Source organism: Mustela nivalis, assembly GCF_964662115.1.
Source record: "Mustela nivalis genome assembly, chromosome: 10".
NCBI lineage: Eukaryota > Metazoa > Chordata > Mammalia > Carnivora > Mustelidae > Mustela > Mustela nivalis.
In genome coordinates, this window is record NC_139029.1 from 63536958 (window position 1) to 63563065 (window position 26108).

The window sequence follows — 26108 nt, forward strand, 5'->3', positions numbered from 1 at the left end:
AGAAAAGGTGAAAATAGAGGTATAAAAGATTTTTGTTTGTTTGTTTTTTCTGCCTCTGAGAGCAGAATGCAGCATTAAATAGGTGATAGGGTAGAGGTAATATTGGTTATAGTTTCAGAATACAGGTTACATGTACTCATTCATTTGCTAATTTAACAAATATTTATCGAACACCTACTATATTTAATCACTGTGTCGGAAGCTAGAATAAAGGGACCATAGTCCTTGGTCATGCGGAGCTTGCATTTTAATGTGGGAGACATATGTTAAATAAATCCACAGATATGTATATGATTATAGTTCGTGTTATACACTATGAAAAAATGTAAATGGAAGGGGCCTATTTTATGTTTAAAGTTGAGGAGAGCCAGGCTGTTTGAGGTAGAGACGGGGGCTTGTAGAACATAGAATATGGAGCACAACTGGAGGTATGGTCTAATAGAGCAAAAAGCACCTCAGATGTAGAAACGAAGAAATGAATGGCAAGAATTCAGGTGTGAAGCCTTGCTCATGTGTATTTGTGGAATATTCAAGTGCCGTTAGAAATGAGAACAACTTAATTTTCAGGATAGAGAATTTAACATTTATTCATTTGTGGAAGAGGTCTGGGTGTTTGACTCTTTACTTGGTCTTCCTCCCATCCAGAATTCTGTCAGTGTCTGAGATGTGGAGTAAGAGTTGCCCTATGGCCTGGAGACCAGCAGCAGGGGACAAGTGAACTGTATGGCATCTTTATGCTCTACTCAGTGAGATCATGCCTGGTGAGGAAGCAGTCCCTACACTACTTTGGGCTGGGTACTTACCTCCTTGGAACCTCAGTCTCCTCTGCAGAAAACAGAGGTGGTGGGGCACCTGGGTGGCTTAGTTGTTTAGCATCTAGCTTGGTTTCAGCTCAGGTCATGAGCTCAAGGTCCTGAGTTTGAGTCCTGCATTGGGCTCTGAGCTCAGAGTATAGGCTGCTTGAGATTCTTTTTTTCCCCCTTCTCTGCACCCCCTTCTTTAAACTAAATAAATCAAAAAAAAAAAAAAAAAAGAAAAGAAAGAAAAGAAAAAGAAAAAGAAAACAGAGGTATTAACAGAATGCTGAATCATTAAGTAAAGGCTATTTTCTCTGTTGTATCCCCAGTTTCACATGGTGTCTGGTGCACAGTAGGTAAGAAATAGTCTTGGAGTACATAAGTAAATTTGTGAAGAATATTGAGGAGAGCAGTTGGTTTTATATTTTATTCCCAAATGCAGCAAGTTCAGTGCCTTCCTTTCTCTAAAAAGAGCCATATCAAGAATTGGATGGCTTGTCTGCTCGGCTGTCTGTCTTTGTTGTGTCCTATGGTGAGGTCTCATTAAAAAAGGGAAGGAACCCTTCTGTTTCCACTCATGTCTATGAGAAGAACTTGAAAAAAGTTCTTAGGTCTCTTAGGACCTTATAAAGAATCCAAGTGGCTTAACAGATGTGAATAGCTCTGGAAAATTTTAAACACGGAAGTCAAATGGTGTGTCTGGACTTTCTGAACACCGTTCTCAAGCTGTAGCTGCCTTACATACCATGAAGACCTCCCCTAGAAAGCCAGTAAAATCTGGGCTCAAAGCATTTTCTCATCTCACCTTGTACAGAGCTTGCTTGTTTCCCTCCAACTGAGGAACCATCCTTAAAAGCTCTGAGAAGGGTGTGTGTTTTAAGTTTCTCTTTAAAATGTCTAATAGTCCTTGATAGCCCACTTGAAGTTTGTGAAGGATATAAGAAAGTGCGACTGGCTGTACTCGATCTTGTTTTTGCTTATATAATTCGTAAGGGCTGTCCTACTGCAGTTTGGCATAGTTTTGTATCGTCAGTCAGTACTTCTGTGACACTTTAAAATGGAGAGTGCTTTCCAGCCATTTATTACAGAAGCCTCTGTTATCAGTGATAAATAGTTCTGGGAGGCCGTTCATCACAAAGATCTGTCTGCTTTATGGTTTCGGTTAAAACATTAGAGTTTGCCAACACTCTCCAAGAGGCATATTCAGTACAATAACTTTCTTTCTTTCTTTCTTTCTTTTTAATTTTTGTATTGTCACGGAGTTTTCAAAACTCTGAATAAAAAATTGGTTCTTTTGGTGTGTATTTTTGTATTGGACAGAGAAATGGTGTGGAGGTATTACTGGAGGATTTGATCCATTCTAGAAAGGAAAATTATGGAACCTCTTTTTAAGTCAACTATCTGGTAAAATATGGAAGTTTATGGACTTGTTGAGGTGATTGTTTCCCAAGAATAGCATAGCATTTAAGCTTTGGAGTCAGATAAGCCTGGGTTGAAATCTTTTTCCAATTACTTATTAGATGACTAAGTGAGAAGGGACAGTCAAATTGCCGACATTAGATTTCTCACTTTGATCTTGGGCAATTATTCTACTTAATGGCCCTGAACCTGGCTTTCCTCTGTTGTAGAAGAGGGATGATGCTGTTTTTTTGAAGAGTGATCCTCAGTGTAAAACCCGGAATGGTGCCTGCCTGTGGGATACCTTTGCCCAGTGGTTCTTCTTCCCTCTCTTGTTCTTCTCTTACTATCTGTCATCTCACAAAGAAATAGCAATAACAAAAATGTTAAGTAGTAAAGGAAGTCAAAAGTTTAAAAAAAAAAAAAAGAAAGAAAAAAAGAAAAAGTAATCTTCTGGTTGGAAACCTTCCCAGACAGCCAGTTTTCTTGCTGGAAGTACATTTCTACTTTTCTCCTTGAAAATTAGTATGGGAGAAATTTTTTTCTATTATAGACCACATCCTGGTAGGAAGTGTAGTGTTTAACGTTTACAGGGGACTTTCTAAATTCTTGGTATGCAGAGAACACTGTTGGGGGCTCTTAGGAATGGAATTTGAAGGACTCTGGAAAGGGACAGGTCACACAGAGGAAATTCCATATACTCTGCACTCAGTATGTGTAAACTGACCCAAGGCTCCTCTATGTCAAGACTTAGGAGGAGTCACTCTAGAGCTAACTGGGTTCTCCATAGGAAATAAGGGTGCCCCAGCAGCTTCTTGGGGTTCATGTGCCCATTCCTTATTAAATCCCACTTCTCTTCTCACTGACCAAAACTGCAGGGGGCTGGACCATTTCTATCATAAGACACAAGGCGAAGCAGAATTGCCTTTCTCTTTTGGAACAATGAGTCAGACCTCAGAAATGTACTCATATTTTTAATAAATATATCAAGTACCTATGATATAATATCAAGTACCTATGATATAATAGTACCCAGATAAATAGAACTAAAGGAGACACAATGCCTTGCCTTCGAGTTTCTTCCATTATCTATAAAAACTTATGTAAGATTTATGTTTGTATTGGGCATGGTAGGAGATGAGGTCAGAGCATGGAGAACTCTGTTGGCCTCACTAAAGAAGCGTGGCTTGCCTTTTGTCAGTGTAGAGTTTGAGAAGAGGAATGGTTTGCTTGGGTTTTCAGTTTCATGACAGTGTCCAGGAGACAGAAAATCAGGGTCTCCTCATGACCCTCAGGGCAGCAGCAAGGGCACAGCAGGCCTTGGCTTCCTATCCTTCTGCTTTTTTCATTTGTGAAGTGAGGGTTTTTAGCACCTACTGACAGAGAGGTTGTGGAGGTGAAACAAAGAGTGTGGAGTGGCCGCTTGCCACCAGTGTGACCACCGCTGGCTGCTGGCTGCCTTAGTTTCCCCACTGGGATCAGTCTCTGGAGCTGAGCAAAAGAGAGAAGCACAGTTTGAAGAAGTAAACATTCACTTTTCTACCTCTACCTCCCTCTGTGTTTAATGAAGCAACCATTGTCCTAGGGAACCCTATCAATGAGAAGTTTCCTCCTCTCTCAGGCCCCTTCATCTGCTGGTCTCAACAGCCAGTATTTTCTAAAAAAATGACAGTCGATAGTAAAATCAATTAAAAAAAAATTGACTCTTGGGGCGCCTGGGCGGCTGAGTGGCTTAAGGCCTCTGCCTTCGCCTCAGGTCATGATCCTAGGGTCCTGGGATTGAGCCCCTCGTCGGGCTCTCTGCTCAGCAGGGAGCCTTCGTCCCTTCTGCCTTCTTCTCTGTCTGCCTCTCTGCCTACTTGTGATCTCTGTCAAATAAAATAAAAAAAGTTGTAGTCACTCAATGAATGAATGAATGAATGAATGAACAAATGAACCAACAAATGGCCTTTTAGCCTGAGCTCTGTTTTTGTTATGACCTAAGACACCCTTCTTCCTTGAGCCTATTTTGCAACCTCTAACTGGCCATTAGACTGTGGTCTGACAGGTTTGTTTCAAGAATTCAATTAGTTCATGCATGTGAAGCCCCTCCGACATTCTAATGAACAATAGAAATATCTTTTTATGTCATATATCATATCCCCCAAAGGTGCCCAGCATAGGAGGCCTTTGGCTGAATGTTGAAAGGACAAATGGTGTCTGATTGATTTATTTATTGTCCTATATCTTATATCAAAAATTTGCATGCCAACAGCTACCCAAGGGTGGTAGTTTCCCATATGGTATGTGGTATTACTGGTTCTGATGAACTGTCTCCTTATGTGTTTGGAGTTCATCAGTTTTCTCACAAGTTTGGATCCTGACACTGCTCCTGCTGGAGGTGGCACTTTCCCCTGCTTCCCCATCCTACCTGACCAAGCTGAGATTTCAGAGCTGTCCCTATCCACACACAGACCCCATCTCCTTGGAGGAATCACCAACTCACTTGTTCAGGGGAACAACATGCATGAGTACAGCAAAGGCCAGTTAGAACAACACAGCAGGGAGCCCTTAGATGGGGTGACAAGATTGACTCCAGTCCTCCTGGCCTGCTGGAGGAAGTAGTGGGACTCCTGAATTTCTGGTGCACCAGAAACCAGGCTCTAATTTGACTGTCGTTTGTTTCTATCAAGTCCCTCTTTTAAAGTGCAGGTATCCTTGAAGGGTAAATCCTGATGGTCATTCACACCCAGAGGAAAATAGATTTCGTTATATAATTTAAAAACAAAAAAGTTAAATGGGTGGTGATCTGAAAATAATTTCCATACTGACTAATGTTGTAGTGTTCCTAATTTCCTTCATTTAAATGTTGCCAAGAAGAAATTCTATTGGAGGCCAGTACATGAAACAGCTTATGATTAAGTAAAAATAAAGCGGGGCGCCTGGGTGGCTCAGTGGGTTAAAGCCTCTGCCTTCAGTTTGGGTCATGATCCCAGGGTCCTGGGATGGAGCCCTGCGTCGGGCTCTCGCTCTGCAGGGAGCCTGCTTCCTCCCCTCTCTCTCTGCCTGCCTCTCTGCCTACTTGTGATTTCTCTCTCTCTGTCAAATAAATAAAATCTTAAAAAAAAATAAAAATAAAAATAATACCTCTTAAGAAACTTTCTGGAAAGCCTGGTTTAGAAAAATTTCAAAGTGACATGGCAAGGTCTATCAGTAATAACTGAATGTAAGCAAAGGTCTTACCATGCTAAATGGCTGGTTGACAGGCAATTACGTGAAATGTGTACCATTTGAGGGGCATTGCTAATGATATGATTTGTGATCATGGCTGTCCCATTGGATTATATCATTATGGATTATGTCATTCCGTTACACTCTTAGGCTAACTATGAAGACAAATGTTCTTTTATAAGAATCACTGAGTGGATTAATTGAGGACTTCCAATGGCAAGGAGTGTTATAATGCATGCATGCAAATATGAGGTTTTAGCTTTGCAATAGAATTTAAAGTAATTTGGCATAATATTTGCAATTTCATGACTTACCAGGGTGAATTTGTCAGGTCTGGCTAGCTGGATTTGCATACCCCTCCTCCTTGATCTCTTTATGAGTTCTTTTTGCAAAGTTTGTGTTCAATATAGTTGTCTTCAATCAAAGGAAATGACTTTCCAAACAAGAAAAAGGTTTTTCTTTGATCTTGTATATGAGAAACTGTGCTCCCTTTCAAGAATTAACAAAAAACTCACTATGAAAACAAATGGACCAACAAGGGGACACTTTACCAGATCAGGGAGGAGGAACTGAATGCACATTTGAAAGCCATTGATGGGACTGACAAAAATGATTTCTGATAGTTCCATGGACTAAAAAGAGTGATGCGGGTGGAGTGTGAAGACATAGGATTAAGAAGGGGAAAGAAGGACTTAGAATTTGGGACAGTTGAGTCACGACTGGAGACTTAGATCATCTCTTGCAATTTATTGCAATCAATCTCTTGTAATTGCTTGTGTAATAAATGGCTATGAATTGTTTGTGACATGCATGGTGTAAGAAATATCATATTTCTCTCTGATAAAGTCTAACTTCCAGTTTCTTTTCCAAGGTTGTCAAGAAGTACAAGTTTAGACACTTTTTGAGATTCCTTCTTCCTCCTTTGGGTTGAGTTAGGTCCCTGGGGCTTATGCAGTCCAGGACAAATGGAGGAGAGGTCAGGGGTTTGTTACGGTGACCGTTGAGAGGTTCCTGTGCCTGGCTCTATGTGGTTCTTTCAAAGACAGGGATGCTTCTGGGTCCATTCACTTCATGCCACGCTCAGTTTTTGAAGCCAGACTGCTTAGTGCTGACACCTTAGGCATCCTTGTATCCTCTCCCATTGAGGTGTCTTGCCACGGCCAAGGTGTTGGGTATGGACTGGTTCTGATGAGCCTCCCCCCACCTTCCTTATTCCCTCGAGGCCGTCCTCCTTTTTGAACTTAGAGTTTAGACCACTCTGCCTCTTCTCCAGGAAACATTAGCTTCTGTCTGTCACTCTCTCAGCCACTCACTGGCTCAGTTTTCTTACAGGGCTTACACATTCAAGTACACAACCTCAGTAAAGTTTCTTAGACAAGGAACTACAAATTAGGGAATACATAAATCTGTTTCTATAAAAAGAAATTCTTTGTTAAAAATACAACTAACCCCCCCCCCCCCCTGCCTGCCTCTCTGCCTACTTGTGCTCTCTGTCAGATAAATAAATAAAATCTTTAAAAAAAGGGGGGGGCGCCTGGGTGGCTCAGTAGGTTAGGGCCTCTGCCTTCGGCCCAGGTCATGGTCCCAGGGTCCTGGGATCGAGCCCCGCATCGGGCTCTCTGCTCAGTGCAGAGCCTGCTTCTCTCTCTCTCTCTCTCTGCCTGCCTCTCTGCCTACTTGTGTTCTCTGTTAGATAAATAAATAAAATCTTAAAAAAAAAAATACAACTAGCCTTCAACCCAGCAATTGTACTACTGGCTATTTACCCCAAAGATACAGATGTATTGATTCGAAGCATCATCTATATTCCAATTTTCTAGCAGCAATGTTCACAATAGCCAAATGATGGAAAGAACCCAGATGTCCATTGACTGATGAATGGATAAAGAAGATGTGGTATATATATGTATGCAATGGAATACTATTCAGCCATCAAAAAATGAAATCTTGCTCTTTGCAAAGATGTGGATGGAACTAGAGGATATTACACTAAATGAAATAAGTCAGTCAGAGAAAGATAATTATCATATGATCTCACTCATATGTGGAATTTAAGAAGCAAAACAGAGGATCATAAGGGAAGAGAGGAAAAAATAAGAGAAGACAAAACTAGAGAGGTAGTTTCAAACCATAAGAGATTCTTCATCATAGGAAACAAAATGAGGTTTGGTGGAATGGCAGGTTGGGGGTGAAGGGATGGGGTAACTGGGTGATGGATATTAAGGAGGGAACATGATGCTACACTTGATCTTAGCCAAAAGGCCAAGAAGCGGTTAGGAGGGCACATGATGTAATGAGCACTGGGTATTTTATAAGACTGACGAATCACTGACCTCTACCTCTGAAACCAATAATACATTATATGTTAATTAATTGAATTTAAATAAAAAAATGAAAAGAAAAGAGAAGGAAAATCTTTAATTTTGCCAGCAAGTCCACAGAAACAAGTATGTGTGTGTGTATATATATACACACATGCACACACACGCATATGTTTTATATAAGTAAAAAATATATCAAGTACATATATACATGTATTTATATATTTTTATATGAATAAAAAATTAAAGCATCAATTTTTCACTAGCTTATCATGTTAGATTTGTTTAATTGCATGCCCTTCCCATTACTCTTAGTTCTGATAAGACAAGAACTGTGCCTGCATCCATACCATTGTTTCCCTACTACTGAGCATGGAACAGGTACTCAATAAAAGTTTGTTTAAAGAGGGGCACCTGGCTGGCTCAACTGGTAGAGTGTGCAACTCTTGATCTTGGGGTTGTGAGTTTGAGCCTCATAGTGGGCATAGAAGTTACTAAAAATAAAATAAGATAAAAATCTTTAAAAGGTGTGTTTAAAGAAGAAGAAATAGGTAGTCTGAGCAGGGTCACAAGGTCGTAAAATAGAAAATGGTTTCAGGAAATGTTATGGAGAACTAAAGTTTTATTGACTCTAGAAGCCTAGAACTTAAAATAATGAAAAGGACCGGGAGTCATGGCTGGAATGAGAAAAACCACTGCTTCTCTAAGGACCCAGCAAACTGAAATAAGGTGAGATCTAGATATAGGACAGAAGAGCGACCTAGCTTTGAGGCTTAAGGTCGATGATGAGCAGGTTTGAAGGGCAGGGAAAGGTTGAAAGATACACACACTTATTTTAAACACTTCCTGAGCTGTGTGAGTCATTTTCACCTATCTGTCTGTTATATAGCTCATCTCTATAGAAATTTTTCCTTCTGTAGTTACTGACCATAGTAAAGTGGAATATAATATATAGGCTAAAGGAGAAACCAGTCTCTGAATCCTTTATTGATTAACAATAACTTAATTGTGACTATAGTTGCAGATTACCAAGAGAACTTCTATTTGCCCTAAAGGAACTTTATTTGCCCTAGAACTCCTATTTGCCCTAAAAGAACTTCTATTTGTTTTGTCAGTTGCTAAATTTACATTTTCTGTTTCATATGCTTGAGGATCTAGCAAAAAGAAAGTGTGTGCTAAAAAATTTTCAGTATTCACATGTTCAGAAGTATTGCACGACTACTTGTTGTGTTCAAGGGTATAAAAGCTTGTAGGAGGTCATTGCTGCAATCTGGCGTGGGTAAGGGTGGGAGGGTGCTATAGGAAGGAGAGGTTAAACCAGGTATAGAAAAAAATATGAAATAAGGTTCTGTGAAGGACCACATAGGTGGGATTCACAACTAGTCATTCAGAAGGAGAGATTATAGTAACACAGTGATCATGGAAAATTTGACAAAAGAGGGGGCAAAGATCTGGATATGGAGTGATTTAAATAGGTAGAAGGAACAGGGAAGCAGGCAGAAAGATATATCAGATAGAACAGTGAATTGGTCTTTTGTCTTGAATAGCTTTGTTTTCTTGGTCATCAATCAAGTAAACATATTGATAGTGGTGTGTGGTTGCCCTACTGTGATTATTATCTTGTATTTATATACTGTGAATTTCAAAGCCCCAGTTGGCGTAATTTCCCTACTATTATGAAGGCCTAGAAGTGGTTTGTGGTCTTTTGGGAGGGGAACATTTCCCAGAAAAAAAATAGTGGTGAGATTCTTGAATTTGGAAAATATGAGGCATGCATTTTTTGTCTGGTTTTGAGTGATTCCTTCTAGTTAACTGACTGATCTAGGAAGATGGCTGTTATCCTCGTGCTTGAGACCTTTCTATTTGAACCTCACCCCGCAGAAGGTCATGCGTTGGGATTTATTACTCTTTCCAAGTCCAAGAAAACAAAATCTCACATTACATAATGCAAGAGCATTTTTTCAAAAGAGTTATTTGTTTATTTGAGAGAGAGAGAGAGAGCTTGAGCAGGAGTGAGGTGGGAAGAGGCAGAAGGAAAAGCAGGCATTAAGACTCCTACTGGAGGGATGGGCGTCTAAAACACCTAGCTCTGAAAGTCTGCAGGACTTATGTCCAGGGGACCTGCAGGAATATAACGAATAAAGAAGCATTTTTTAAAAAAGATTCTATTTATTTATTTATTTGACAGACAGAGATCACAAAAGGCAGAGAGGCAGGCAGAGAGAGAGGAAGGGAAGCAGGCTCCCTGCTGAGCAGAGAGCCTGATGATGTGGGGCTCGATCCCAGGACCCTGGGATCATGACCTGAGTTGAAGGCAGAGGCTTCAACCCACTGAACCACCCAGGCGCCCCTAAAGAAGCAATTTTTAATGGGCCTCGGAGTACTTAAGAAGAAGATAGACCCTATGGCAGATTCCTAAAATAATTGTTACTGAATTACATAAAGTATTGTTTAGAAACTGGTTGGAATATTTTTGTTATGTGCTGTGTTAATGATTTATCAGTACAAATGATGGAAAGCTAATTCTTTGTCTTCAGTGACCTTACATTCTCTCTTTGTACCTATTAGCATTTCATTCTTAAGATAGACACTCTGTGTTCTCACATATAGCCTCCAATTTCTTCCAGGTGTGGTATTATTCCTCCCAGGACTAACATTTCTTAAAGAACCCCTAGATAGAAGGCATTGGAATTTATCATGATGGAAGGAATTGCTAATGATGAAAGTCAGGGATTTATGGGTGTTATAGACTGAATATTTCCCTTCAAAATTCAAATATTGAAGGTCTAATGCTCAATGTGGTAGTATCTGGAGATGGGACCTTTGGGAAATAAATAGGTTTAGAGTGGGTCAAGAGTGTGGGAGCCTCATGATGGGATTAGTGCCTTTAAAAGAAGAGGGAGAGAGAGAGAGAGATCTTCCGCTCTGTGTGTAGACACTGAGGAATGGCCCTGTGTGGACATAGCTAGAAGATTACTTTTTGCAAGCCAAGAAAAGGGCCATCACTAGACCAGTAGACACTGAATCTGCAGGAATCTTAATCAGACCTCTCAATCTCTCAAAATGTGAAAAATAAATGTCTGCTGTTTAAGACACCCAATCTAAGGTATTTTTAAATAGCAGCCCAAGCGGACTAAGACAAGAGGGAAGATACCTTTTAGCTGGTATTCTTCCTTCCTTTTGTTGCATAAGACTTTTATGCTGTTTGCCTGCTTTTGTTTTCTCATATTTACCATGTCTCTTCCTGAATGTTGGGGACAGCTCATGTGACCAACCCAAGTCCTCTTTCCCTGGCATTATGTTTACACTTTTTCTACTGATGGGTTGTTCTTTGTTCCAACAGAAACACTTGAACTAATAGCTCTATTTGTTTATAAATTATCTTATTTGTTTGCCAAGTCAATTGCTTTCTGGGGCAAGCTGTGTTAGGACGCAATAAGTCTTAACATCATTTGCAAGTCTCTCCCACAGTGTGGTTAGTCCACACATGCAAATAAATTTGGCTGAATTCAGCAAAGACATCAGGTTTCATTATTCTACATAATGATGAATAACTCATTTGATGGCATTCTCCAATTTTTGGTTGTTGGATTTAGTCATGTGTATATATGACCTATAAGAATTATTAGTTTACATAAACACTTAATCTTAAAAAAAAAAAAAACCCAAAAAACCCCCCCCAAAACAAAAAAACTTAATCTTACTGGAAGTTTTTAAAAAGTTTTAAAAATACTTACTGCAAAGTAAGTAAAATTTGCCTTGGCACTTTAATCTAATTAAAATTACAAATAAATTTTAGATTTTAATCTGTAATAAGCTTCCTAAGGCAGTCACTTTTTTTCTACAGACACAGTGAGAAAGACCAGTTGTCTATTTTTTTTTTTTCTCTTTGAACTCATTTGGACACACTGTCATGAAGAGGCATTCAAAAAACATAATAGTCTTGTAGTGAGCAAACATCAACTTGATTTATGTAAAATTATTGTTAGCCCATTTTTGACTTATAAAAATGGCAACAGTATTACAGTATTACTGATAATTGTTTTCATAAACTCACTGGGTTTTGCCCTCTAAATTTCATATTTTTCTTACAAATCAGAAATTAAAGCACCATGCTTATTTACTTCTAGAAATCCATCTGGTCAGTAGTGGAACTTCTGCCATTGTGTGGTTAATTGAGTCGTCATGTTTTCGTACCTTATAGTGCACATACCAGTAAATACATATATATGGTTTCTGTGTAAAATAGAGTGACTATTTTACTTTTCAGGAGTGGACCCACCTGCAAATTCAGGTCAAAATGAAATGCATCAGTAATAATTTGGACACCTTTGTTTGGAAAGGTCAATTGTACTTTTCCTGGTTCTGTTTGGGCAAGTCTTGTGTATTGAATACTCTGGTGCTTAGTACAGTTTGCAAGACTTACTGAGCTCCTACTATAAGAGCCAGGTGTTGGGAATCCACAGATGACTAGGATATAAATAAATGATAATAGTATCACATATTGCAGCATTAAAGGTTAAATAAGGTTGAAGTGCATCTGTAAAATTCTTTCACAGTCATTCCAATAGCAATGAATTAATTCAACAAATATCTAAAAAGCACTGCCATAAGTTAAGCAGTGTGTTAGGCACTGCGTATCCAGTGAGATACAGCAGTGAACAAGACACACATTCCACTTGGCCTCCTGGAACAAAATACTTAAGGGGCATGTATTTAGCCATCAATATATGGCTATTTGTAATTGTCTTCAGTTTGTTTTGCTGTTGCCGGTGTGAGCTCTCTGGAACAGAAATCGGATGATGTTACTCTCTGTTTAATTACCTTGAGTGGCATTCTTGTTGCTAATGAAAAAAGGCCAGATTCCTTAGTATGGAGTTGTACTCTGATCCTAGATGAATTTTTCCGGTCTCTACCGCAGAACTTTCTTATGGGTCCTATGCGAGCAAACAAGGGTACTTACTGATCCCCAAACATATTGTATGCTTTCATGCCTCTCTATGCCTTTGCTCACATGTTCCCTTTGACCTGGAAGGTCCTGCCACTGCTACCTGCATACATATGTCCGCCTCACTTGTTCTTTGGGCAAGCTCTTTTTTTTCTTTTTTTAAAAGATTTTATTTATTCATTTAACAGACAGAGATCACAAGTAGGCAGAGAGACAGGCAGAGTGAGAGGAGGAAGTAGGCTCTCCACTGAGCAGAGAGCTTGATGCGGGGCTCGATCCCCAGGACCCTGGGATCACGACCTGAGCCAAAGGCAGAGGTTTTAACCCACTGAGCCACCCAGGTGCCCCTTTGGGCAAGCTCTTATTCACTTATATGTCACCCATTCCGTGACCTCCCAAATACAATTCATTGTATTTCTGTAGCCCTTTGTAGTCATCTACTACATAGTATATTCCTGGTATTTTTATGTGAGTCTCCTGGGCTAGCACGCTCTCTGAGAACTATAAAATGGATGTATATTCAGCTTAAATCATCCTCCTGGCTTCAGTGTTCTCCATTCTACCTCCCAGGAGATTACTTCTGTTTCTAAAAACAAGAACAAACCAGTGTCCCATCTTTACAAGAAACTCTACAAATAAGATCTCAGGATTCGGAGTAAGTAGAATTGTGTCCAGTTAACAATCAAGTAATCTGAAGCTCAGATCTGTTATGTGTTTGTTTCAAAATAGTCAAGAAAGTGTCAGGACGATGATTGTTTTATATTCTCATCTCTGCCACTGGCAACCATTTCCCCCTTTGTCTATACCAACACACTCACAGAATTCTCTTTCCGCAGAATTGTAGTGGTAGCAGAAGTGGGACCCAAGCCATGACTTTTACACATGATTGAATACATAGTGACTGAATAGTATAGCCCTCCTCTCTGTACTCCTTGCTTCCAAGTCTTGATTAAGAGCACGAGCGGCATGGTGATGATTTGTGCTCTGATTCTGTCAGATGGTATTGCTGGTCCTTCTTGGGCTGTTGCCTTTGGGTGCAGAATACTTCTTCCTGTGAACTGTGATTTCACTACCTCTGCTGCCTATTTCTCTTGCCTTAGGGAAACCATTTCTCAGTGGCTTCACTTCAACCACTCTTGCTGGACAGGTGTTGGTGGCCCTGTTCTTAGAATTGGGCCCTCTTGGAATGGGGAGTATTTTTCCAGAGAATGAGAATTTTGTGTTTCCAAAAGGTAGCCTGAGGACATCGGGTGGGCCTCACCCTGCTGAACTCAAAGTCAGTACTTTATAGCAGTGATCAACTTAAGGCTGCATCTGAATTTTTTGACATCTTCTTGCTTCAGGATGAGTTTCCTGTACTTGGATGGGTATTTCCCACTCAGGTTGGGCAACTCTTTTACGCTTAGTGTATGAATCTTGAACCTTATATCACAATCCTCTTCATTGTTTTTCCAAGGGGCTTTAAGGGTCTGAAACATGTAGATATTTCATTTAATTTTATTTCAACCACTACTTCTTATTGAGCACCTATTATGTCTCAGGCACTGTGCTAGATTATAGAGTGTTTTATTTTCTCGAGATGGCAGGGTGATCCCAATTAGCCCTCTGTTATCGATGAGGGAACCTAGACTCTGTGAGAGTTCAATAATTTGCCTGAGGTAATGAAGTCAGGAAGTGGCCGAGCTGGGGTTGAAATTTAGGCCTGTCTGACCCTGTGGCCTCATGCTGCTTCCCAGGATGATCACCTTGATGATCTACAGACGATCTACAGCCACTTCATAATTTTGAGGATTTCATGAACATGGATGACACTACCCTAAACCTAACCTTTTAAAATTCTGGGGGACTACTCCTGCTATAGTAGTCCCAGGAGATGCTATAGGATTTGGAGGTCATTGTCAATGGCAATAAAAGGCAGCTCCCTGTACATAATTAAGTTTTGCTCCCCCTCTTTAACTACAAATGTAGGGGAAAGACTGTTTTTCATAACTTAACTTTCTAAGTGACTTAGACATCCTTGAACACTTCTTATTTTCTTCACTCTCATGAGCCCTCTAAGGACTAACATGTTAAAAATTATGATGATTCTTTCCAGATGTTGGAGTTTTGATTGCAAGGAGAATAGGAGTAGCTGAGTGGTGGTGGAGCTGGCATTGCCTATGGAAAATGTTCAGACAACACACGAAGACCTGCCAAGTCTCTTGCAATGTTTTATTTGTATTGATGTGTATTTGGCTCAATTGGCTTGAGGTTGTGGGGCTGACTGGAATGACCAGGAAAAAGAACTCTGGGGTCTCCCTCCCCATTCCTGGGAGTCTTGAGTATTGAGGAGATTAAAGATATCAATTCTACATTTAGGTAAGAGAGTGAACAAAATATGCACTGTTGGTGAATATGTTAAGTATCTTAAGAAATTGCTTAATTCCGAAAGTAAGTGAGAAATCAGACAGGAGGGGAATTCAGAGTGTTTAAATGAATACTTGCCTCTAAAATCACCACTATGTGATTTAAGAAAATTATGAATTTACTTTGAAATTATATTAATTCATAAAATATTATCTTCTGTTCAAAAAAGAAAAGGTACCGGTTTTACTCATTTTTATACTTCACAGAGATTCCTTGCCTTCCTTAAAAGTGTGCTTCTATTTATTTCATGGGTAACTGCTCAGCCTACCTCTCCAGCTCTCTTGGATTTCCTAATAGGAACCAAATTTTGATACACTAGGTTTCCCTGCAGAATTATCTTATGGGTTTAGAAGCTGTCATATATCAGTAAACTTGGTAGCAATTTTGACTGTGACCTTGTTTCCATTTTCAAGTAAAAGATATTTCATATATTCCATTTGTTGCAGAAATGTGTTTGCTACCCAATTTTGGTATAATTTCTAAATTTGCCTTAGTCTTTTCAACCATGAGAGAGGAGGGCAGATATCACAAGGGAGTGTGGATGTGTTCAGTTCCGAGATAAACCTCTACCTGAGAATCTTGGATTTGTCTTTTGGTTTCTGTTACATGAGAGACAGAAAGGAGCTGTATGTTATCAGTACCAACCTTAAGTTGTCCAGGTGATATTATTGTCACTCTAAGATCCTTCAGGGGCGCCTGGGTGGCTCGGTCACTAAGCATCTGCCTTCGGCTCAGGTCATGATCTCAGGGTTCTGGGAAGGGTCCCGCATTGGGTTCCCTGCTTGGTGGGAAGCCTGTTTCTCCCTCTCCCACACCCTCTGCTTGTATTCCCTCTCTCGCTGTGTCTCTCTCTGTCAAATAAATAAATAAATAAATAAATTCTTAAAAAAAAATCACCTTCAACTTTTTTGATATTGGGAAATTATTCTGTGTAACAAAATCAAACTGCAGAAAATCTTTGTGTATAGTTGAAATAGTGATTAGAAAATCCCAGACAACTTTTTGGAGTCTCTAGGAATTCTGGACTCAAGAAGAAAGAGCAGTTTGGAAAACAATTTTATAAATTCAATTGTATTAACAAACATCTTCCAAAACAGGCAACATGACAAATGGAAAAACTCTGGAGTCAGACAAGTCTGGGTTTGACCTGGTTCTGCCCTTACTGACCATATAAACTTGGCCAGGTTTTCTTACTGGAGGAGATTGTTTCCTTTTCTGTAAAGTGATAAAGTGAATATATATACCTTTCAGAATTATTATCAGAAATTGACATATGTAAATTTATTTATTTTTAATTTTTTATTTCTTTTCAGCGTAACAGTATTCATTGTTTTTGCACCACACCCAGTGCTCCATGCAATCTGTGCCTTCCCTAATACCCACCACCTGGTTCTCCCAACCTCCCACCCCCCCGCCCCTTCAAAACCCTCAGACTGTAAATTTAGACAAAAGAAGGCCTTTCAATAATTGGAAAATATTTAAAAATATAATATGAAAATTGTTACTCATAAGTTAAATTTGCACTGTGAAGCATGCTAGCCACATAAGGCAAAAGATTAATGCTGTCCATCCTGAAACGTGGGTATGAATCTTTCTCCCTATTGCTGTGGCTGTAAATCTTAATACTAATGCCGTCTTTATTGTGTTCTTATTCTGTACTAGGTGTTGTATAAGCATTATGTCATTTAATCTTCAGAACTATTCCATGTGATTCCAAACAACAAGCTTAGCCGAAATAAATTAACATTTAAAAAATAATTTACTTTGTCATTGTACAGACATAGCCATTGGATTTTTATAAAAATAATTTAGGCTAACTCAGCTTTCCTCACAGACCTTTGAAATTAGTCTAGTGATTAAATCAAGTAGGAAGAGCTCCAAGAAAAAGAGTTTTTTTTTTTTTTTTTAAGATTTTATTTATTTATTTGACAGAGAGAGTGAGCATAAGCAAGGGGATGCTGCAGAGGGAGAGGGAGAGAAGCAGTCTCCCCACTAAGCAGGGAGCCCCATGTGGGACTCGATCCCTGGGATTATGACTAGCTGCTTAACCAACTGAGATACTCAGGTGCCCCTCTAGCAAAAAGAGTTGTAAATAGAATCCAAATGTTTTATTCACTTTTCAGACAGGAATGACTTTAAAAAGATAAATGCTAGGGCCAACAGATTACATTTTCTAGGACTGTAAATAATATGTATTGAATAGTGTTAGTGAGCTCTGTGAAATCAGGTGTTCTTTCAAACTGCCCATTACCAAGCATGGTTGCTTAAAATAGGTACGTAACACCTACTTACCAGGTACTTAACATAGTAGGTACTTAATGGTGCTTATTGAATGAAGTCTTGGTGAATAAATAAATTAGTTTTCAATATGGAAAAATATGCCTTTTTGAAAGTCATTAAGATAATTTTTTTCTCATTGATAATTATAAAGCTTTCTTTTTTCAAAAGATTTTATTTATGTGTTTATTTATTTGAGAGAGAGAAAAAGAGAGAGAGAGAGTGACTGGAGGGGTAAAGACAGGGTAGCAGAGGGAGAAGGAGAGGCAATCTCCCAGCTAGCAGGGAGCCCCACTAAGGGCTCAATCTCAGGACCCTGAGATCATGACCTGAGCCAAAGGCATACACCTAACCAACTCAGCCACCCAGATGTGGCAATAATTTTAAAGCTTTCAAAATGTGTTAAGTAGTTGAATTTAAAGCCAATCTGAGTTTTTCTAAATGAACATTGGATTTTGTCTTTTTTTTAAACTTTGAAAACATTTTTTTCAAAGTGAGAAATGCATACATAAGAAAATCTCATATTTGAGTTATGTATATAAGTATATGAAATGCTATAATTTATAAAACTAGCTCTATCATGAGTAGCCAAAGAAAGAGAAATGATAAAATTTGAAACATTCCGATGAGCTTCAATTTTAGATATAATATAATTTTTATGTTTTCTATTAATGTTTTCCAGACTATAGACAGAATAAAATAAGAATAAAAAAATAGCTCGAATATTGCAGCACATATAATGTTGTAAGCCCTGCAAAGGGTTTTATATGCATTATATTTCTTAATCTTCACAATAACCCTGTTAAGCAAGTATTGCTCTCCTTCCTGTTTTATAAACGAGAAAACTGAGGCGTGAAGGTCCAGTGACTTAACAAGCTCACAGAACCAGCAAGCAGCAGAAAGAGGTTTGGAGCACAGTTTTACTTGCTTCCACATTGTGCACTCCTAATTGTCTGTTGTACTCAGAGCTCAGCCTGAGCTTAGTGGGTACAATTCCTATAGGAACTCATCTCCACCACGTGTAGGGATGGGGTCATTGATCAATATATTGAATCAACTAGCAAATACAGTTGTCCCTTGAATAACACAGGGGTTAGGGGCATTGACCCCCCCCCCCATGTACTTGAAAATCCACTCATAATTTTGACTTCCCCCAACCTTAACTATCAACAGCTTACTGTTGACTGAAGGCCTTACAGATAACACTCAATTAATACGTATTTTATGTGATATGTATTATATACTGTTTTCCTACAACAAAGTAAGCTAGAGAAAAGAAAATGTTAAGAAAATTATAAGAAAAAGAAAATACACTTACAACACTGTACTGTATTTACAAAACAAAAACAAAACGGGACCTGGGTGGCTCATCGGTTAAGCATCTTCCTTTGGTTCAGGTCATGATCTCAGGGTCCTGGGATGGAGATTTTAGTGGGGCTCCCTGCTCAGCAGGGAGTCTGCTTCTCCCTCTCTCTCTGCCACTCTCCTCTCTCCACACCACCCCCTGGCCGCTGCCTTCTCTTTGTGTCTCTCTCTCTCTAAAAAAAAAAAAAAAAAAAAAAAAAAAAAAAAAAAAAAATCCGTGTAGAAGCAGACCCACGCAGTTGAAAGCCTTGCCATTCAAGGGTCAAATGTAACTTGTTCTCCCTAAAGTGTCCAAAATTATTTTGCTCTGGCAGAGGGAATATCCACATACTTTCTCAAGAGAATCAGATGAGAGAACTCCAGATGAAAAGAAAATGGATGTGTGCAGAAATTTTTTTCTGGGCTATTATAGAGTCAAGCTGAATACTGAGGAGCCTCATAAACTCTGGGGTTAGTTTCCTGACTTAGCATTACTGCTCAGTCCAGGCATTCTCAAGAAGCACAACAGTTCAGATATTTCACCCTGTGCCACCAGACCAAACCGAGGTGCTGCTGTGGTTTGGAACCTGTAACGGCCCCTGAAAACTGAGGCAGCATCATTTTTATAGGTTAATTAGTGCAAAATTCCAATTCCATTTGCCTTATTCCAAATGGATCTTGTCACTGCATTTATAATGTGTTTTTTTTTTAAGATTTTTTAATCCTTGTTTTTTAAAATCTCTCTGACAGAGAGACAGACAGACAGTGGGAGAGGGAACACAAGTGGGGGAGTGGGAGAGAGAGAAGCAGGCTTCCCAGGGAGAAAGGAGTCAGATGCGGGGCTCAATCCTAGGACCCTGGGATCATAACTTGAGCCAAAGGCAAATGCTTAACCAAGTGAGCCACCCAGGTGCCCCTATAATGTCTTTTTTAATACTACATTAACCTCTATACTATAACATATTTCAAATAAAAAACAATAATGGGGTGGTGAGGAGAGGAAATTCTACTTCTTGGCAATGTGAGAAAGATTGATTTTGAAAAAATGCAAGTAAGTTAGATATCTGCTCATACACATTTAAGTATACTTTTTTCTAAGTACATTCAATTAACTAAGCCCAATTGCCATACCTTGTGTCTTTGTAACTTTATTTTTATAATAACATGAATGGAGTCAATTCTCTTATGTTTCCTGCAGTAGTATATGAGAAAGCCAGACCCAAGTAGAATTGCCAAAAAAAGATACAGTATTTTAATAACTATGCTACCAAAAATGACACCTACATTTATTTGGCTACTGTTTCTCAGAAAGAACTAAATGGATTGACAAAATTTTCAAAACAACACACACACACAAACACACACACACACTCACACACACACTCATCCTCAGGCTTAGCAAAAGCAAGAGACTCCCAGCCTAAACAGGTAATCGTTTTGGAAGTTTATGTTTCTAAAAAGGGGAGGGGGCAAAATGCAAACACCATTTCCACCATAGTTAATTGAAAATGGTTGGTGAATGAGCCAATTTTTGCAAAAAAAACAAAAAAAAAAGTGAGTTGCAACACTTGAAATGACTGGTGTAGAACTCAGAAAGTAGTCCAAGGAAGTAAATATTTCTTTGTGGGTAACTTACTTTAGCCAGACAACTTTATGAAGAGTGGTAGTATTCAGAAAGTTATTTGCTTTGAGATAAGCAGGTAACCATCCTTTTTTTTTTTTCTTTAAAGATTTTATTTATTTATTTGACAGACAGAGATCACAAGCAGGCAGAGAGAGAGGCGGAAGCAGGCTTCCTGTTGAGCAGAGAGCCCGATGCAGCTGGGCTCCCAGAACCCTGGGATCAGGACCTGAGCCTAAGACAGAGGCTTTAAACCACTGAGTCACCCAGGTAGTCCAATAACCAGCCTTTTAAGGCAGTAGTGTTCTCTGAAAAACAAGCAAACAAAAACAAACAAAGAAAACACTTTGGCACACAGAAGATATTGACTCTCTGAGCAATATGTTTTTCCCAAACAGTGGCCTACCCAGTTAGGTACAATTATTGATTTAAAAAAAAAAAATATTTATTTATTTGATGGAGATCACAAGTAGGCAGAGGGGCAGGCAGAGAGAGCGGTAGGGAAGCAGGCTCCCCTCTGAGAAGAAAGCCCAATGAGGGGCTCGATCCCAGAACTCTGGGATCATGACTTGAGCGAAGGCAGAGGCTTTAACCCACTGAGCTATCCAGGCGCCCCATGAATATTTTAATAATTTAATTCATTTCACTGAAATGTGATAATAGCATGGCAAGAGGGAAAGGATGAGGCTAATGGCAGAGCAAGTTTTTAAAACCTTTCTGAGGGCACTTTGTTAATATTCTTAAAGTCTTAATGCATGTACACACTTTGGCTCAGCGATTTCACCATTAGGGAAATTATGCCAAGGAATAATCAGCTATCCAGATAGAAGTTGTCAACTCTATGTCAACTAACAAGGAAATCATTAAAAAAAAAAAAAAAAAAGGTACATCTATTTAGGAGAACTCTATGCAGCCAAGTTCGGAGAAATATTTCTTGACATAGAAATAATCATAGTACTTTAATGTTTTACTAAGGGAAGAAAAAACAGACCAAAAAGTATATATAGATTAGATACCATTTAAATAAAAATAAAATGAATATATCCTCTTGAGGTGGAGGAACTTGATAAAATGCAAACCATAGTAGGAAAAACATAGTTAATTTTGAAAATGACTGAGATTGCTTTACCTGTAATGTGTTACAAACTCCCTGCTGGAGTTGGGAGCCGGGCCTGGAACAGTAGAACCTTCTGAGTTGACTCAAAGATATGAATTTATCTGCTGGTTTCTAGCTATAGGTTCATATTTGGAGTGGCCCCAACCTCGGTACTGTTTGAAAATATTGTATCAGAATGTAGATTAGATTAATTTAGAAAAATTTTATGTATGAAAATTCTCAAATGATTAATCGCCAGAGACATTAGGCACCCCCCCCCCTTTTTTTTGAGAGGGAGAGAGAGACAGTGGTGGGAGGGGCAGAGGGAGAGGGAGAGAGAGAATCTAAAAGCAATCTCCACCTGGGCTCTGCTGATGTGGGGCTCTATCTCACAACTCTAGGATCATGACCTGAGCCAAAATCAAGAGTCAGACGTTTAACCAACCGAGCCACCCAGGCGCCCTCCAAGATTTTTTTTTTATGTGGTGGGATTTTGCAGTTTATAAATAATTTCACCTTGCCATCCCCTTTGGTTTAGGGGAACTGCCACTTCTTTCAATGACACATTCTTGAAACTACACGTATCGCAAGTTGTCTGTTTTTGAAACTTATGGGGTGTGAGTTTTGGAAGTGGAAAATTAGCTTGGATATGAAATCCTGATGACATGAAGGGTTTCCCACGCCTGTAGTTAAATAAAGATGTGAGCTGCCTTGGTGAATTTCAGCATCCAAGTTGTGGAAACTTACTGTGCTAGTAAGCTAGAGACAGGGTCCCCTTTCTGCTCCACTTGAAAAACAATGGCCGGGTCAGACAGCCAGAAATGGAGTGGTCATGCGATGAAGAATGAAGCGTATTTGGTTTTACAAGCCTTCACTTAGAACTTGTCAGTAGTGTGCAGCAACTACTGACTTGTTCTGAGAGCCCTGCTTCTCCCTTCTCCTGATGTGTTTAAAGTTCTGGTACCTCAGTCATTTTTGTCAGTGTGTTTATTTATAAGAAGTTATTTTATTTCAAGACAATGTCAAATTTTCAGAAAAATTCAGGAAGAGTAAAAAGAAAAATGTTTTTCCCTGAATTATTAGAGAGCAATCCCACATCAGACTCCTTGCTTGCCTGCTTCTTCCTCTGCCTGCTGCTCCCCTTGCTTGTGCTCTCTTTCTCTTTCTGTCTGACAAATAAAATCTTAAAAAAACAAAAAATAGAATGAAGACTTTTAAATGAATATATGAGCTTTACCCAGAGTTATAATATGAATTCCACTAGGTAAGCTATCCCACAAATTTGTGAAATAATGTAGGGTCTTATAGTGTGTTTGGAACCAAGAAGCATAGAATTTGGCTTTAGGGAGAGGAAATAAAATCTAGTGGCAGGTTCTCAAGGTCTCTTTTGGTTTGCTACATTCACTCAAGCAAACTTTATTTCTGATGATATAATGTCACTTGGTATTTACATTATTTTTTTTAATATGAGGCACTCATTGCAATACCAACTCATATATTTCCACTCTATGCCTGGGTAGTTGAGCAATAAATAACACTGCATATATTATGCAGATAGAGGGATTAGGATTTGTCTATGTGATGTGATATAGAGAAATGAGCAGTTAACTGTTTTTTTCTCTTTTTTAAAAAAATCAAGTTAGAAAGTTAAAATTCTCATCTGATAAAACAACCTAGGATTATTAATTTGGGGAACTATTTTAAATTTTCTGTAAATTATAAAGTTCTAATATGGTTATTGTTTTAGAGATAGCTAGACTATGCTACGAAGCTGTTGTAAATTTTATGGCTGAGCTTCATATTGGCAATAAACTGCTGGACCACTTAATGTTAAATACGAAAATAAGTTACTCAGCTACTTGAAGAAAATACTATGACTGCAGGTTAAAAATAAGCACTTATTAAGTAATTACGTTCTAGAAAAAAGAGAGGTAAAGCCAAGACTTTTTAAAAAATGAGATCATGTTTATATTTTGCTGTTTAGTTTAACAAATTAATTTGTATCCTAGACATAGGGATGGGATATTAAAGAGTTAAAACAAAATAGTAAAGGAATAGAAAGGGTTTTAGATTATTAAAGTGTTTTAAAACTATTAATGTAGAGAAATATAATTATCATATTATATTTAATTACATTCTTAAGTGAATTGCAGAGATTTTTATTATGTTGGTATTGATAATACGTATGTCAACATGTCTTGTCCCTGGCCTTGGTTCTTGAGTTCAGCCAAGAAAGAATTCAGAGCCACCCCCCCTTTTTTTAAAAAAATTAATGTATAATGTATTATTTGTCCCATGGGTACAGGTCTGTGAATCATCATCAGGCTTACACACTTCACAGCACTCACCATAGCACATACCCTCCCCAATGTCCATCACCCAGCCACCCCATTCCTATCCCCCAACCCCCCAGCAAGCCTCAGTCTCTTGTGATTTGTCTCCCTCCTGATCCCATCTTGTTTCATTTTTTCCTTCCCTACCCTCCACAACCCCCCGCCCTGCCTCTCAAATTCCTCATATCAGAGAGATCATATGATAATTGTCTTTCTCTGATTGACTTATTTCGCAGAACCAAACTCTAAAGTGTGCAAGTGTTTAATAGCAGTTTAAGCAAAAGTATACTCTCAAGTTTCGAGAGCAGGCAGGCCCAGAGGTGGCAGCTGTACTGGGGCTCAGCGATGTCTTTACTTTTTATGTTAGGATAGGGTATGAATCATAACGAGGGCGGCGTCTAAGGTTGCAGCCAATCATCTAAGGAATTCCCACTATTGGGAGAGGAAGTTTTTGGCCCTATATAGTCCTTCTGAGAACTGTCCTGGAAGACATTCTCTGCCCAGGCGTAGGAGGGGGAGTGGGGGGATTAAAAACCACAATGTAAACGTATTATAATGAAGCTATAGGTTACTGTAGGGCAGTGGTCCTAGGGAAGAACTGCATGCGTATCTGTTGGGGTCTGTCAAGGCTGTTTGGAACTCGGTCTCTGCTTTTTATTATTCAGAAAGCACTTGTTCCCTGTTCATATCTAGTTAACTGCCTCCTCTATCACATAGACATTACTGTAGTTACTTTGGTTTAAATCTCAAATATTATTATATTGTAGTACATAGTATGGGGTTGTACACATATACAATTAAATGTTTTTTGACTTTCAGTAAATATTTATTGGCAATTTGGTAACTATTTAGACAGCTTAGTGAAGATTCAAACTTGAAAATATATGGCAGAAGCTTGTTCACCTCAATGAATATTCCTTTAAAAATATTATTAACAAGTCTACAGGCACCTGGGTAACTCAGTTGGTTAAGCCTCCAACTCTTGGTTTCAACTCAGATCATGATCTCATGGGCTGTGAGATGGGCCCCATGTTTGGCTCCTTGCTCAGTGGGGAGTCAGCTTGAAGATTCTTTCCCCCTGCCCGGCTCTCTGTTCTGTGTGCTCTCTTTAAAATAAATAAATCTTAAAAAAAAAATAAAATGTTATTAACAAGCTTAAAATCTTATTTTCAAGTATATTAATGAATTAGAAGTTAACATGTCTCTTTTTTTTTTTTTTAAAGATTTTATTTATTTGTCAGAGAGAGAGAGAGAGTGCAAGCACAGGCAGAGAGAGTGGCAGGCAGAGTCAGAGGGAGAAGCAGGCTCTCTGCGGAGCAAGGAGCCTGATGTGGGACTCGATCCCAGGACGCTAGGATCATGACCAGAGCCAGAGGCAGCTGCTTAACCAACTGAGCCACCTAGGCGTCCCAGAAGTTAACATGTCTCTTAAGAAGTAAAAATAGTTTGTAAATTTTAAGACAACTTGTTATAGAAAAAGATAGTTTTCAAGCATACAAATAGATTGCCAAACAGAAGGAGTTTGCAATAAATTATAATCAGAGAGATGATCTGCCCTAATGTATGAGTCTTTTAATTATAGGAAAAAAAAACCTGTAGAGAGAGGAAAAGCACGAGATGGTCCCCAAGGATCATGGAGCTCAGAAGGAGACCAGTACCCAGGACTTAAACTTTAGAGCAATGAGCAAGGTAAGTGAAAAGGGTTGTTGCCTGGTTGTTTGTTCTAACATTCTGATTCGTTAGGGTTTTCCATGGGCACATTTGTTTATGTTGTGAATCGGTGACTAAAAATTCAGTGTTGTATGGAAAAGAAAACAAGTAGAACAGCAACAATTAAATAACCCAAGGGATTTCCATCAGTCCTCTCTCAGCTCCTTTCAGGAAAGCTCCAATTTGGTGGCCTGTTTTGTCGTTTGTCCCGGGATTTTTTTTTTTTTTCCTTTAGGTCCTAACCAAATCAAACTATTGTATGTGTTTTCTTTCCCTTTAAAAAAACAATGTAGTCACCCATCCTCCTTAATGCTTTCAACAAAATGAATAATAAAAGAATTCTTGGACGGGGAGAAGAAAAGGAGAATTCATGTGAGAAAAGCCCACCCACCTTTCTTTAAGAGAGGTTGCTTTTTAAAAATTGGCTTCCTTTTCTCTGAAGACACATTAAAAGAAAGAAAGGGATCTATGGGAATGTGAGATAACTGAGCTCATCTGTCTTTAGTCTTTACAATAAGCTTTGCTGTGAAGGGATAGAAAAAGCTTGTTTGAAGCAGATTAGGGACCTACACTTCGCAACCATCTCTTGGTGAAGCAAGAAATGACTGTAAACAGAACAAATGGTGTTTATTAAGATCAAGACAAAT